Genomic DNA, 15,742 nt, shown 5'->3' with positions numbered 1-15,742 from the left:
GATTTGAGAGCAAATCACATACAAGTCAACAAGGCCAATAGTGTAGGTTCTGCAGTTTTGAGCTTATGAAGTATGGAGTTGTAAGGTGTAGTGGGCGTTTGGGGAAATATGACAATTTGCCGAAAGGTGAGTGCCAGTCACAATCTGATGTGATGTTACATCCATACCAACATCTGTGCTGAAGGTGGCATGAACAGCTTGTCAGAGACCACTTGAGTTTGGAGTTAGAAGTGTTCCTTGTGCCAACTGCACAGTGTCAGATACTACACTCAGGGCCTCATTTACAAGCGGTCTGCGCCACTCGTGCATCATTTTTTGTGTCGCACCGGCAGTGCAGGCTGCAGGGCCCTATCTACAAGACCATGCAAAGCCACATTGCGTGGCTTTACATGGCTCCCTTTCATGCATTACTCTGCATGAAAGGAGCCTTCCATGGGTGTTGCTGTGGGTGTTCCCCTGCAACACCCATGGAACCAGATACATTCCCAGATTTACAAGGTTTCATAAACCTGGGAATGTGTCAGTATGGTGCAAGGGTACCTGCATTGGGAACATATTATCACGTAGATACAGCACATTCTTGCCCTTTTATTTTGACGCAGGGCAGCGCAGCAAGAAGGCTTGCGATGCTGCCCTGCTCCAACCCTTGGTAAATGAGGCCCTCAGTTTGGAGATGGGTCTCCCCGCTGCCTGGATCATTCTGGTGCTTTGCCACTTGCGATAACCCAGAGGGCTTTTCAGAAAGTAGCACTTCTGATCCAGCATGTAAGCGATGGTGTCAAATCTGAGCTGCTTCTTTGTTGTCCATCAAGCGCCTTGTGCTTTTGTAGGAGACCAGATACTAACCTTGTTACATCTTTGAATTAATAAACTTAAATGTTGATAAGGACAATAATGCTAAATACATAACTGAAAATGTGTATACATATGTGACTGAAAAATTATGATGTAAACAAACAAAGACTTAAAAACTAGTATATGACAAATTGTACAGTAAAACAGGACATCAATGGCACAGCACAACATGAACAATAAAACAAATTTAGGGGCATATTTATAATCTGTTTGCACCGCATTAGTGTTTTTTTTTTTAAGCAAATGCGGCGCAAACTTGCACCATTTTTGGGATGCATGAACCTACTTTCATCAATGAGATGCAAGGTAGGTGTTCCCATCCAAAAAATGGCGCTATTCCCATAGCACCACATTTATCCCACCCATGCAAAAATGACACACGGGTGGGATGCGGCCCCAAATAAGGGTCCGACCAGGCGTTAGGGCACCTGTGGAGCCATTTCCATGGTCAACCACCATGGAATGGGCCCACAGGAGCCCACCCAAAGCCCCAGGAAGAGAGACACCAGAGGATGGGGGACCCCATCCCAGGTAAGTAGGGTAAGTATTTTTTTTATAATGCCATTGGGGGCCCTAACATGTGGCCCCCTGCATGGCACTGGGTGTAATGTGCCAAACAAAGGGGGAGAAGGAGGTTTAAGGGGGAGGGTCTATCCTCCTTGAAGCTACAGTAAACATATTTAGAGACCCAACCCAGAAGGGGAAACTTCCACAGAAAAAAAATTTTGTTAGAAAAACCCTCACCCACCAGGGTTACCCCTTGGTGGCATGCTTCATCATTGGGTTTCCTCCCGTTCTGCTGCAGAACAAAGCGTGTTGCCACCGACGGAATATGTGGGAGCACTGTTGGTATCAACGATGTGAAATGCTAGAAAAGGATAGGAGTGGTGAGGTCTTGGTAAGTTAAAAATACTACCCCCTGGATGATATTACTAATTTAATATGTCTCACAGGGGTGGTATGATTAAAAAGGGGTGTTAGGAGGGTGGGTATATTATGTACCTGTCTTCCTTAGTGGTCTACACGTTTTGAAGTTTAACCCTAAACTCATCAGGGCCAAAGTGATCTCCCTAGTATCACTCCTCATGCACCTACCACTAATGGAAGTACTATTACTATTCACTGTGGTAGCATATACAATTAAATTAAATACTACCCATCAGTATCAATGTTCTGCTGGGCAAATTTTCTGTGTTTATGCTAATGGCATCATAGGTCCTCCGGGAGGGGGTGTGTGCTTGTAGTCACACATACTTCAAAGCGACACTCCCACCAATAACCTACTTCTCACCTCCCCGTGAGAACTTTTTTTCTGTGGGAGTTTCCCCTCTGGGTTGGGTCTCTAAATACGTTTACTGGGTGTAATTCCCATGCCCTGGGGACATTGGTCCCCTGTGCTAGCCATTGGGGTGGTGGGCATTACTCCCGCCTTTTCTAAGACAGGAGTCATGTTTTAGCATGGTTGTGCGTCTGGAAATGACGCAAGGCTGGTTAGCAGCATTTTTTTTGCCGCTAACCAGCCTTGAGTCCTTTCAAGATGCACAACCTCCCATTCCCATGCAGCCACACCCACCCAGCTCGTGTAATTTTTTTATACGCTAGCCCAAGCTTAGCGCCGGCTTGCACCATTCCTTAAATATGGTGCCCGGCTGGCACTGTGGAATGGCACAAGCCGGTGCTAATCTTTTTCCGAGGAGATGGAAAGTCTGCGTCTTTTTGAGACATGCGGTGAAAGTACTCTGTGGCTAAGGCAACTGTAACAGGTACATAGCACATTCTGCCTGGAAACGCGTTTTTTATAATGCTCATTATAACTATGAGCAGATGCACCTGCCAAAAACTGTGACAGGGGAGGTGTATTATAAGATAGTTGTTGGGGGGAGAGAGAAGGAGGGAGGAGGAGACTGAGGTGGGATGAGGAGAGAGAGAGAGAAAACGAGAGAGAGGGGTTGGGATGAGAGTCTGGAAACCAAGACTCGGTGGCAGGAGAGAATGAAGATGTACAGAAGAGAGAGTTGGAACGAGGTAAAAGGAGTGGAGTGAGGAAGTAAAAGAGTTAGAACTAGGAGAGAAAAGAGATGGGAGGGCACGTAGAAAAATATAGGAGAGAAATAGAGGGAAAGAAACTGGGAGAAAAGACAGGTAGGTGGGTAAAAAAGCCATAGCCTGAGAATGGGAAAGAGGAGATAACGTTTAGAATGGTTAAAGGGAAGGGCTTGGCTGGGGGTGGATGGAACAAGGAAATAAGAGCAACTGTTGAGAAGAGAGAGAGTTAAAAAGTGAGGTACATAAAGATAGAAGTGAGAGATGGAGGGGATGGGCGAGGAAGGCAGAGGGGCTAGGGAGATAGCGGAAAGAAAGAGTCCGCTTTATAGGGAAAGCTAAAAAGGGAGAGATGGACAAAACAGAAATGATGAGGAGGGGGTTAAAGATTGGAGAGGCAGGGAAGTGGTATATATGCAGTCAGAGGGAATGAGGGAGGATGTGAGCAGAGAGAAATAATGTGAAAAAATATTTCAGATCACTATTTATTCTCCAATTCCAGGATTGCAGAGATTTCAGATGGACACAATTATTAATACCCGCCAGAATCTCCCCACGGAATTCCTAAAATTACAAGTTAGATTTTACTAGTGCTTCTAAATAAGTAAACGGAGGAGTGTTTATCATCCTTCTGCCTAGTTCTGTGTTTATATACACTATGTCCTCCGATAACCCATCTCTGGAGGCCATGAGCAATAGGGCAGATAAGCACAGCCTAGGGCTCCGAAACGAAGAAAAATGTTGAAGCACTGGCTACACCTTTCAAACAGCAGAGGACCACTGGTTAGCGAAAGAATGATAAGAAAATGAGGGGGGGCAAGCAGAAAGGAGAGGAGAGCAGGAAAGAGAGAATCTGAGCGGAAAGAAGCTACAAGCAAAAACAGAGATGTACATTTGAGCACATACTAAATGGTGTGTCTACCCAGCTGCATGCTCAGAGGGTTTCTCTTCAGGTTAAGGAGGTATTTGAGCCCAATATCAGGCACTCAGAATCCCATTTGTAGTGTGCCTGATAGTATTTTAGTATAAAGCATTATTTCATTGTGTTTTGTATGTTTTAATGTAAGGCCCAGAATCTTCTGTGTGCATTGGTAGGCTTCAAATTCACATGTCATGTTCTCTGTATATTTGTGGGAGTTTGAAAGGTAGCGCAGTTGAATGCTAGCAGAGCTTGAGGTGTTTGGTGTCATGAGGAGATACTAATAGACACTTATACAATACTCTGCGTCATGTCCCTGGAACGGTGTAGGGCAGTGCTACTAAACGGGCAACAGAGTCCGTAACCTGGATTACAAGAGCCCTGCATACAATAACGGTAACCTTGAAGGTGTGCTCATGACAAGCTCCATTTACCAATTAATTTGCACAAGAACCCTGAGCTCATAACTGTGACATGTGAGTATGCATCTGTGGAATACCGTATCAACAATGTGACATTGGTGAACGACCAATGTAGCATCTTGAGGCTAAAGACATGACCTCGGCGTGGCGGCCATTTTGTGAAGCTGTTTATGGCATCACCAGTAAAAAACAGTTCATCATTTGATCAGAAGCCTTTACCCTTCTGATTGTGGCGCGTCGGTTGGAGCATCTAGATTGAATATATATTCAAAGATGAGAGCAATGTGTAAACTGTGATTTAATTAAAAGGGGTAAAATGAGGATTTTAAATTGTAAGTCGGGTTTTCATATACAAAAACACAACATGCATTGTTGTGCTATCATTTTCCGATTATTGAAAGTAGTGAAAAATTAACTAAGACTAGTCCTGTTTTTAGGGGCTGAAATGTGGACATGAAACTCATCCACTCTTTGTATATACATAATGTGTGTGCAGAACACCGGTGTAACAATAGCCCCTGCAGTCCCCGCGTGCAGGGGGGCCCTTCCAGCGCAGTACACTGTACACAGGAGGCAGGCTCCTGGCCTGAGAGCTCCTGACTAGGTTGGGGGCCCTCTCTCCATGTACTTTGTAGGAGCGGCCTCAAGTTTTGTTACACCACCAGCACAGAACATCGGTATCAATCTTCCAAAGGAGATTTTATCTGCTCCTGGAGAACCACATTTAAAATAGGTGCAACAGAAGGAGCTTTGTTTGAACTACACTTCAATTATCAATGAAGAAAACAAAATGTCCCTTGAGAGAAAGAAGCAGATCCTTCTGCACTCACTAGGACCAGAATGATTAAGAATTTACAAGCAAGCTCCTTCAAAAGAGAGAGCTGGCAATGCTAATGTATTGACAGAACTTTAATTGATTTATATAGTTATTTTGCTCATAAGGTTTGTATGGGGATTATACATTTATTTATTTTTCACAGAAAACAAGAAAATATGAGACAATTGATGACTGTGCTAATTCACTGAAATAACTTGTTATTGAATGCAAATTTGGCGCACTTCATGATGAGCTCATCAGATATCAAGTGGTCATTCCTGCTTACAATCAGAACAAACAAGAACAATTTGGGGTTCATGATGATTCTGGGTTAAAAGTCATTTTGTTTATTGCTCGCAAAGTGGTGTCACAGGCTGTGAAGGCGGAGCTATGTGTACAAACTGCAGTCTTTGAAGGTGAAGTTGTAGGAAAAATAAATTCTGAGAACCAGAAAGGCATTTCCTTTCTCAAACTGGAATATTGCGTGTAGGTATACGCGCAGGCAGGAAAAGCAAGATTATGAGAGAAATCAGTGGTGTTTTAAATGAGACAGCACTAATCATATGATCTCCAACAAATATTGTCCAGCAGCTAAACAGAGATGCAATTCACAAGGTATGAGTGGTCACTTTTCCAGAGTTTGCCAAAGAAAGGGAGCTAAGGTTAAATGTGCAGATTCGTAAGATGAATCGTTATCTAGAGAGGATGGGCATTCAAATCAAAAGAATGTGCTGAATGTACTGGAGAAATGTGTTTTGAATATTGAGGAGAACAAGATAATAAAGGATAAAGTTGATGTTAAATGACAATCGGGACACACTGTTTCAGATTCTGGATACCCATATATTATAGTGGAGAGAGAAGTGGAGAGGGTGAAATTTATAGGAAAAATGCGGCTCAAACTGTTTGAGTGAGACACAAGGTTACAGTGATGAGGCCATTCATATTTTAGGTTACGGAATACTGTTATTTAGATTTAAAAATAGGAGGGTTGTGGTAAATCTATATGTAGCAAAGAAGAGTTATTATGTGTTAGGATGGATGAATTGCCGTAATATACATATTGTGCTGGATCCCAATAGAATGGAGCAAGTGCTAATTGTTGAGAGGAGGGAGGCTACTGGTAAACACATGTTAATGAAGTACCCTAAATTATTTCGTGGTAAAATACACAACCTGAGAGGCTCTCAGCCCAAAAATGTTCTCACAGAGGACACTTGTCCCAGAATTCACTGTGTTAAAAGTATTCCGATTTTTTAAGGGAGGAAGTCATTAGTCATCCAGAGAAACTAGTGAAAGCTGAGGTAGTAGATCTTGGGAAGGCTGTAGATTGGGTAGCTTTACTTGTGATTACTGGACGTGCCAATGGCAAGATTAACTATTTGATAACAACAGAATCATGGACAGATTTCCTTTACAAGAATTTGTGAGCTTTTGGCTATGAATAAGGAGGTTATGTGGTTTTCAACTGAAGATCTTTCAGTTGTTTGCCACCAAATTCCACTGTATGAGGATAATAGAAGATATGCTACGTTCATTACCCTAGATAGGTGTTTCAACTTGCATGGCATTTGGGTTGGCATCCATAGCCGCAGATTTCCAAAAGTTAATGTATAAGTTATTAAGCAATGAGATAGACATCAAAGATGATGGAATTCTGGTATTGGGCAAGGATATGAGGGAGCATGATGCTAGACTGGATAGCGTTTTGAACACAGTATGAATTGTTTAACAGTACTGTTGTAAGTGCAAATTCGCAGTCACAGTGTCACTTTTATTGGGCATAGAATTAGCGGCGATGGGTGTAAAGCCAAAGACTAGTTTGATAGATGCAATTACACTGTCACTTAAACGGGATGACGCTAGATCATTCCTCGGATTAGCTTTACACAAAATATGTTGACGTTTTTTCAGTAAAATCTTTAACACGAGACAGTTACTAAAAAAACAAAGTGAAATTTCATTGGAGCTGAGATTGTCGAGGAGAATTCCTAGTAAAAAATTGTATCAATGTCCGTGTGTTATAAGGTTTAAATCCCCAGGCAGAGGGTATTATCAACACAGATGCGAGTAGTAAAAGTCTGTGAGCTGTTTTGAGTCAGATCGATGGTAATGGCAGAGAAAATGTTATCAATTTTGCTTAGCATTCTCCCTTTCAACTAAAAAAGCTATTTAGTAATAGAACATGGAGCGCTGGTGTATGTGTTTTTCTTTGGAGAAAACGTATGTGTGCAGGAAGCCATTCCTTATATGTTGTGATCATAAAACGTATACAAAAATGTTTACCACGGACGCTATGGTAAACACAACTGCAAGAACAGCCAAGATGTCTGTGCATCTGCAAGACTTTGTGACTTTGTTTTTAAAGTTGCATGTGTGCTGGGCAATAAGAGTGTAGTTACAGAATTTCTTTCTAGAATGCCTACGCAAATTCCCTATGATGCTAAAGATGAGTGGGACTGCTGTCAAACTGGATTTGTAAATGACAGCGGTTTACCAGCTATTAAGAAAGAAGAGCTGTTTTCTGAAGGTGAAAAAGATAGGCTGCTATGTAAAACTGGGGTTGCACTGCATGGCTGGCTAACGACTAAACAAAGAGTTTAGACATAGAAAAGAAGTGTTACTGGTAGTGAGGAAATAAACTCACTGCAGAGTAAAGATCATAGTACGAAGTGATAAAGTTGTTCCTCAGAATTGTTTATGTGATATAATTCTGAGGCAATGACACAAAGGCCATTTAAAGATTGTAAAGACTAAACAAGGTGTGAAAAATTTGTATTTGTTGCTAGTATAGATGTCACGTTTGAGCGGATAGTGAGATACTGTATTATATGTATGAAGGTGGATAACATTTTAAGAACATTAAAAACACCACTGTGTGCCCGTGTCAGTGTCTGGGACAATCGTAGCCTAGTGTGGACATTTTAGGTCCTGTTGGGGAAAGCAGCAAATATGTCATTGCAATGAGAGACTTGTGTTCAGAGTGGCCAGTTATGCATGTAGTCGAAAAGGCAGTTAGTGACACGGTCCTGGAGTTTATTGATAATGTATTTTTGGAAAAGTGCTGTATTATATCACATTAAGGGTAGCTCGCAGTAAAGATTTACTACAAATGCACCATTTGTGGTAAAAATCTATAGCGAACCCACAGGAACAATACAAATAACAGAACACAAGTGGCATTAATTTACAGCGAACGCACAGGAACAACACAAACAACAGAGTTCCAGCAGCTTTTTGTTGCAGTGTTTGTTTTAGTTTGAAATATATACGTGCATCCGAAATGGAAAATGTCATATTTGCATTTGTAATTATACGTAATATCGCTGAAAGTTTGCCTTATTACACAACAACAAATTATGCAAATTTCACCCCCCCACCTACTACCGCGTTACATGATAATGGTGTTCAATTTACAACTCACAAAGATAAAGAGTATTTGAAAAAGTAGACGTTGTACATATAGCCACTTCCTATACAATTCTAGTGGTGATGGGACGGTTGATCGACTCAGCCTTGTTCTAAAAGGTGTCAATCACTCAGCAATGAGCAGTAAATATATTTAGAAAGATGGTATGGTCGTATAGGACTACGAATTGCTAAGATAGTGAGTAACTTCATTTGAAATTATGACATTCCATAATACTTCCCAAAGCTAAGTCTTGGCCCAATTGGTTTTACAAGTCTAAGGTGGAGCTGTGGTGCTTGTTAAAAAGTAACAGAAGGGATCAAAAAGATTCATGAAGAATATAGGAGATATTTTGATTGGAAAATAAAGGCCACAAGGTAGAGGTTAACTTGGGACAATGGGTCAGGGTGAAGAAACCTGTTACAGTTCCTAAATGTAAGAATACATATGATGGACCACACAAAATAGTGAAAACTGTACAATTCGGTACAGTTGTATAATGGGGCAGTGTGGAATTGAAGTCATATTGCTCTGTGCAAAGAAGGTGTAAGTGAGGAGACATCGGAGGTTAAGGGTGATGAGGGACTATTAGATGAGGAAAATGATGCAGTTGAGGAAACCAAGATTATGCAACACAAAGTGGGTCATTCTGCTTATATTGAGCATGGAATTTCGGATTGGAATTGATTGATAGGATGTAGCTTGGAATGAAGATAATACCAGCTATTGGTTGGTAATTTGGAACAGGGCGTGTATGGTGATAGTATTTTCAGTGCACATGAGAGTACTGTGAGCGCCTATGAGTTCAAAGATATGGAGATATCAGAAAAGTTCCTATACAGTTCTAGTGGTAAAGGAGTGGTGGAACGTTTCAGTTGTGTTTTGAAAGGTACCATTCACTTGGCAGTGAATAGTAATTGTGATTGGGATTTACAGATGGAAATGACAGTCGTATTGAACTACAAGTTGTGAAGCTACTGGTGTAGCGTCATTTCAGATCAATAATAGAAGATTTTTAAAATCTAACTAGTGGGCAGTTTGGTTATTCTAGTCTAAGAAGGGACTGATGTCCTTACAAAAGGTAAGAGAAATTATTCAAAAGACCCAAGAAGAATATAAGAGATATTTTCATGGGGGAAAACAAATGCCAAAAGGTAGAAGTTAAGTCGGAGCACTGAGTCAGGCTGAAGAAACATGGTACAGTAACTAACGGCGAGAATAAATATTATCAACCAGATAAAATTGTGAAAATCAAGCGTCTTTCTCTACAGTTGTCTAACGGGAAAGTGTGGCAAGTAGGATTGGTCTGTGTGAAGAAGAAGGTGTAAGTGAGCAGAAGTCGGAGGTTAAGGTTGATGAGGGATCGTTAGACGAGGAAGGTGATGTAGCTATGGGAGTGAAGGTTATGGAACACAACTGGTTGATGGTGGTTACATCGAGGAAAGTAGCATGGAATGAAGCACAACACCAGATGTGTAGGTGGTAATTTGGGACAAGGAGTGTGGTGGGAGTATTCACCTCGTGACAAGCTGAACTGTCCTGTAAAGAATCAGATAGTTGCAAAAGAGAGCAGTGTGGAAAGAACAGGATGGGGAGACTTCAAAAATGGATGGAAGATTACCACAGTGAAGAAAAAGAGCCGTAGTTATTCCATTGGTTAAATGAGCTGTAAATATCAGTGAACATTGTGTTATGTAACACGTATATAATGTAGTATTTTCTGGAAATGTATGGCTTGCATTCCTTCCTATATAATGTTCTGTGCTGCGAATTGCTCTTTTATTTTTCAATCGTCTGTTTATCGAAGTAGGTGTGTACTGTTCCTGGTAATATTTTATTATAAGGTATTATTGTATTCTGTTTTGTATGTAGTTAATATAAAACCCTGCCGTCTCTGTGCACTGGTATGCTCCACATTCCGAACATTCTGCGTCCTATATATATTTTATATATGTTTGTGGGAGGTCGGAATGCAGGGCAGTTGGATGTACGCTGCCAGCTCGTGAGAAGATAGTAATAAACACTTATGATAGACACCCCCTCCTGTGATTCTTGGAAGGGTAGGACAGTGCCACAAAGGACAGTTTTAAAGGGTAGCTACCTTTCCTACAAATACAGCAGGAGTTTATTGACTTCCCCTTTTTGATGTTCTAAACCAGCTAGAATTCGTCGTATGTGACCTGCGCTTATGAATGTCACATACTGGATAAAAAATGGAATACTTTGCTGCCATTTTAGGGGTGAAATAAAGCCGCTCTTTGTTCACCATATTAACGCCCTGGTTAGTATCCTGCTGTGCTAACAAGTCGTAAGGTCAGGCTTACTCAGAGGTTCCTTTTGTGCACAAGCATTATATTTGTCTGGTATAATAGATATTATTTATAAAATGTATTAGCTGGCTGGTATAATAGGTATTATTTATAAAATGCATTATCTGTCTGGTATAATAGGCATTACGTTAATTTGGGAGCACCTCTATATATTCATAATAGCACAGGAAATTATCATTCTTATGTCTTTATAGCAAAGTTAGAGGAACATACAGCAGTACTCACTCTGATATCTCAGTGCTCTAAGGGTTTACACGACTCAGCTCTCAGATGTCACCCCGTCTCAGATTTAATCTGTGCACTAATTGGAAAAAAGTGCTCGAACAGGCTTGGAATTTTCTTAAACGAGAGGACTTGATGAAAGGAATTACACCAATAGAATATTTGTAAATGTTGATCTAAATCGTATATTTCACCTGCCCCACCTGTCACAGTTGTGAACAGAGTGGCAAAAAAACTCTTCTTTTTCAGAATAATTTTCAAAACACATATCGACAAATGCATTGGTGGTACAAGCAGTTCAGAAAAATGGTTTTACATGACCTATCGTTTTTCATAGCCCCCATCTGCATTTCTAAATTTCACTTCCATTCATTTTTCCATCCTGCATTTCCGAGTAAATTTTCAGTCAATTATTATGACAAGAAAGGATGAAAACAAACGATGAAAAACCTGCAATCCCGACCAGTACACAGACATATAGACAGATTTTACAGCTCACACAGCAATGCTGTTGCCTAGGTTATGAAACCCTACAGGGCACATAATCACTACAGAGTAGGATCTCCAACAGTAATTGAAATTGTCACTTAAATGTGAATTCTAAATATAGTTTCACAAATACAATCATTTTGTCCCCAAACATTAGCTTGTCTGCTTATGAATATGTGGATACTTTGCTGTCAAAAGAGTTTTTCATTTTGGGAAAATATACTCAATACATCAGAGCCAGGATCTCACCATGGGAGATCATCATGCTGTGGATGTCCACAAATTGCCAGCAAATACAATAATTATGCTGGTGACATAAATTTGCCAGGGGAGAGACTTGTGCACAGAAACACACATATGTATACAGACAGTATGGACACAGATAGTAGGTTTGGAAAGGTAGCATGTTTTGAATGGTGTGCAATGTATTGCTCCGGCTGCATATAGCAAGCTGATAGCCTCACGGTAAACACCCACCCTCAGCTTGTACCCTTCAAAGACAATCCTAGTCACCTGGGTTGATGCACATTTCTTCTTGAGAAGAGGCAGACACCCCTGCCTCTAGACCCTTTCCAGGTTCAAGTCTCATGCCAGCCAGGGCTCTCCTCAAGCTAATCTTCCCTGAACACTTTTTTGTTTCATTTATTTGGAAGTCAAACTCTTCTAGCTAAAGTTTATTTCATGTTATATTAGAACCCTCTGACGACTGTTCTCTACATCCATAAGTGAGAGTGATCACTCGTGCTGATGGGTCTGCCGCGTATTCCAACAGTAGCCCATGAATGATTGCTGTGCGTTAAGTGGTTCGTGCATGGTTTCAAGGCACAAACTATAGTCCTACTTCTTGTAATACCAGTAGTAGCTAAACCTTTGTTTTCTGCTCTTTGCTTGGACGCCTCTTCTCGACCAGGCCAGGTCTGTAGTTGATAAAACCCCTAAAATGATAAAACCAAACAAGACTCTAAAGTTGCACATTAATGTTGGGGTGGTTATTCTGCATGCAGAATTATAGTTGTCATGTGATATTAACGGGTCAATACCAATTAAGAGTTATTGGCCTAGAGGAAAAACGTGAAGGATACAGAAGTCCGTGAGACCATCTTAAGGACACCGTTTAACAAATGTTGAAAAGACAGAACCCAGAGGAACCTAACGAAGCGAACATATGCCAATACATATATACAATAAACAATGCTGAAAAAGGAAAACAGGAAGTAATCCAAAGTGAAAAAAATCTAACTAAAAAACAAAGTGTGCATCAGTCACCGAGCACATGCTAAAATCCAGCAACAACATGCTACTCAATCAGACCAAGCACTGGTGTGAAAAAAAGAAAACCAAAATAGCCCAGACAGAAAATGTAGAAATGCTAACTCTCATCAGGTCTAGTCGTCACAGGAGTAAATAAACCAACAAATACAAAAAGAATCAATCTGAAAAAGATGACTGAAAAGAGGGAGAACATGTTTACAATATAACAATAAAAAAAGCTCTCAATCTCATATAGAGGTGCTTACCCAATAATCACAGTCTCACTGAGGCAAATGCTTTATATATGGAACCAATGTGTATGGGAGAACAAAAACCAAGCAGTACTGTGAGGGCTTCATGAATCATAATATAGTAAGCAGACAGTGGAACCAAAGGCCTACCCAAACAGCCAAGTCTCCAAAACTCAGACCAGCAAGTCACCAGGAACAAGGATGAGTCAAGACTGGACAAGAGACCGAAATGCTTAAAAAATATATGCATGATCGCTATGTCGAAGCAATGAGACGCACACATGGACAACAGTGCCACAAAAAATAAATGGATAGAAGGATATTGCATAATCTCGGGATCTCCTCAAAACGTACTAAGGTCTGGGTTGAATGGTGGAGGTGCTATGTGCTGCTGTAATAACCATCACTAATAGACATTGTTAGTCTACTACTGTTATTAAGGACTGGTACCAGTTTATGTGTCTGATTTGTACTGCACCGCTGGCTGCAAACGTTGAACAACTCAATTACATTTTTTTTTAATAAAAAAAGGATATTGCATAAAACTGAGAATACAAATAAAGTATTTTTATATATCTATTTTATGTGTTGAATTATTCTCTATAGTACATAAATATACTTTGCATAATCTACTCAGAGAACGTCTCATTACACATATTTATTTTCTATAGTTCTTTCATTTTTGCTAGCTGTTGGATTTTATGTACACCAACAACCTTGACTAAATAGAAATTGATAACCAAGATTTTCTCGAGTTTACAGAGCAGGTATAATTCTAATGTGACACAGTCATTAATAGCAGAGCGTCTCCGGATTACAGTACTATACATAACAATTATTTATTTTCATGACTGTATCCCATGATAAGTCCACCACTTCCCCCATATTTTGTCATGCTTTTGGGGAGAGCCACTTGCCTCATATGTCGGTTTCTCTTAGTGTGTGCACCAGTCAATTGATGAGCCTCAGAGCAGAGGGCTGGGGATGGAAAAGAAAGACGGGATTGGCAGGGTGAGAGGATACATGCTTTACCATGCTCTACTTCATAAGGGTTAGTCCTGCCACCCCACTGTTCCTATTATTTCTGTCTGCTCTTCATGGCCCACAGAAGGATTCTGAAGATGGCTTCAGAAGTACAAAGAACAAGGGCACATGGCAACAAAGTGGACTACAGAGACTGCCTCTCAATCTTCTGGCACTAGGTAGTCTACTTCCTGACTGGAATAGTTGGTCAAAAAGTGTGCCACAACTCAAAAGCACTTGAAAAAGGTGAAGGCAGGTGGTGCAGAGTGGCACACAGAGGTGCCCAGACCCCTAGGGTCTTCTGGAGGGTAGACTGCTGCTGGCATCCAAGAGACGATATGGAACAGTGATGTTCTGATTAATTCACCCTTTCCGCAAGGGCATTCACAAGACACAATTTGGTAATGGGATGATCTAGACAGACTCAATATTTACATCATAATGATGTTACCAGTGCAAGCAAGACTGGGTGGAGTTGGCTAGGATGCTGTGATAGACTGTTTAAAATATGTGATCCAGCAGGTTTTACCCGTGCACTCATTTTAACTTGTACATTCCTAATCACGATAAAACCCCTAGACTTTATGGTCACATGGAGACGTAGGAATGTGTTTAGCAAACAAGAGCACACCCACTGTAGGCAATAATAATAATAATAACAATAATAATGCTGTTGTTGTTTTGTTGTTGTTAGTAGATCAACTTTCTAGCACTACAAACCCTAAGGTATCCTGGCACCGTAGTAACTGGATACTACCATTACCAGTGCAATGGCACTCACTTTGCACACACCTGAAGGATGAGCGCCTATGATTTGGATCCTTGTTTGATTTGTAGGTTACACCCTGATATCTACAGAAGGTGTGTTCATCCTCTCACTTACACACCTGGAATACGGCACATAGCGTCTGCACTTGATCGAGGTACATTGAAGCCCATATCTCAGCATCTCATTTAATCCCAGGGCTCGTGGCTGAGGGGCCAACCACTGGCACCGTTATGAAGCAAAGTCATAGCAGGGGCTCCGGAAGAGCACATTGCTTTTCCTTTCTTCCTATCTCGGCTGCTTGCTTTGTTTCGGAAAACAGAAGTGTTAATGTTAGGCCATTAGCAGTAATTCCTATTCTCATCTGAAATGCCATCTCTGCCCCTTCACCCACTGGACTTTTTAGCCTTCAAGAGAAAAGGCAGAAAGCCGGGAATGAAAATGCATTTTGTATTTCAGGGTACTACAACACATCAGTCATTCTTCGCTTTTCAGTCAGCATCATGTTGCATTGTGGGGTTTATAATTTTGCCTTAAGACTTTATACGTCAAAAGCCCCAGAATGCAAATATGTTGACAAAAGTGCCATAACTGGCCGCCGGTGGTACATGTGTGGGTCCAAGCTGAGGTGGCGTGGTGAACAAAAAAACAGTGGATTGGAATATGGCCCTAGTGACTGCCAGTGGCTGTGATTAATTCAAGCATGTTCTTTTTGCATTTACTGCCCTAAGTGCGCCAGGTATGCCCAGATGTGGGTTCCAGGGTTACTGTGCCACTTGATCAAAGCTATTCCTGGCTAAGCGCCCTAACTTGGGTGAAACTGGTGATAGGATCCAGCTCAGGGAAGACCTGGCCTAGCAGTTCAGGCTAGACTGTTCCCATGAGGAGCAGGGTCAAGAGTGATTTGCAAATGGTTGGGTCTAAGCTGAGGTGGCATGGTGGGCA

The 15,742-nt window shown here is 41.1% G+C and overlaps 1 protein-coding gene across 7 annotated transcripts in view; it reads left to right on the top strand.

The window, feature by feature from the left end:
• SH3RF2 (SH3 domain containing ring finger 2) overlaps positions 1-15,742 on the top strand; it is a 260,863-nt gene that overhangs the window by 36,240 nt on the left and 208,881 nt on the right. The window lies entirely within an intron of this gene.

Source organism: Pleurodeles waltl, chromosome 7 (genome assembly GCF_031143425.1).
Source record: "Pleurodeles waltl isolate 20211129_DDA chromosome 7, aPleWal1.hap1.20221129, whole genome shotgun sequence".
Taxonomy (NCBI): domain Eukaryota; kingdom Metazoa; phylum Chordata; class Amphibia; order Caudata; family Salamandridae; genus Pleurodeles; species Pleurodeles waltl.
This window is presented reverse-complemented; position numbering and strand designations above follow the sequence as displayed.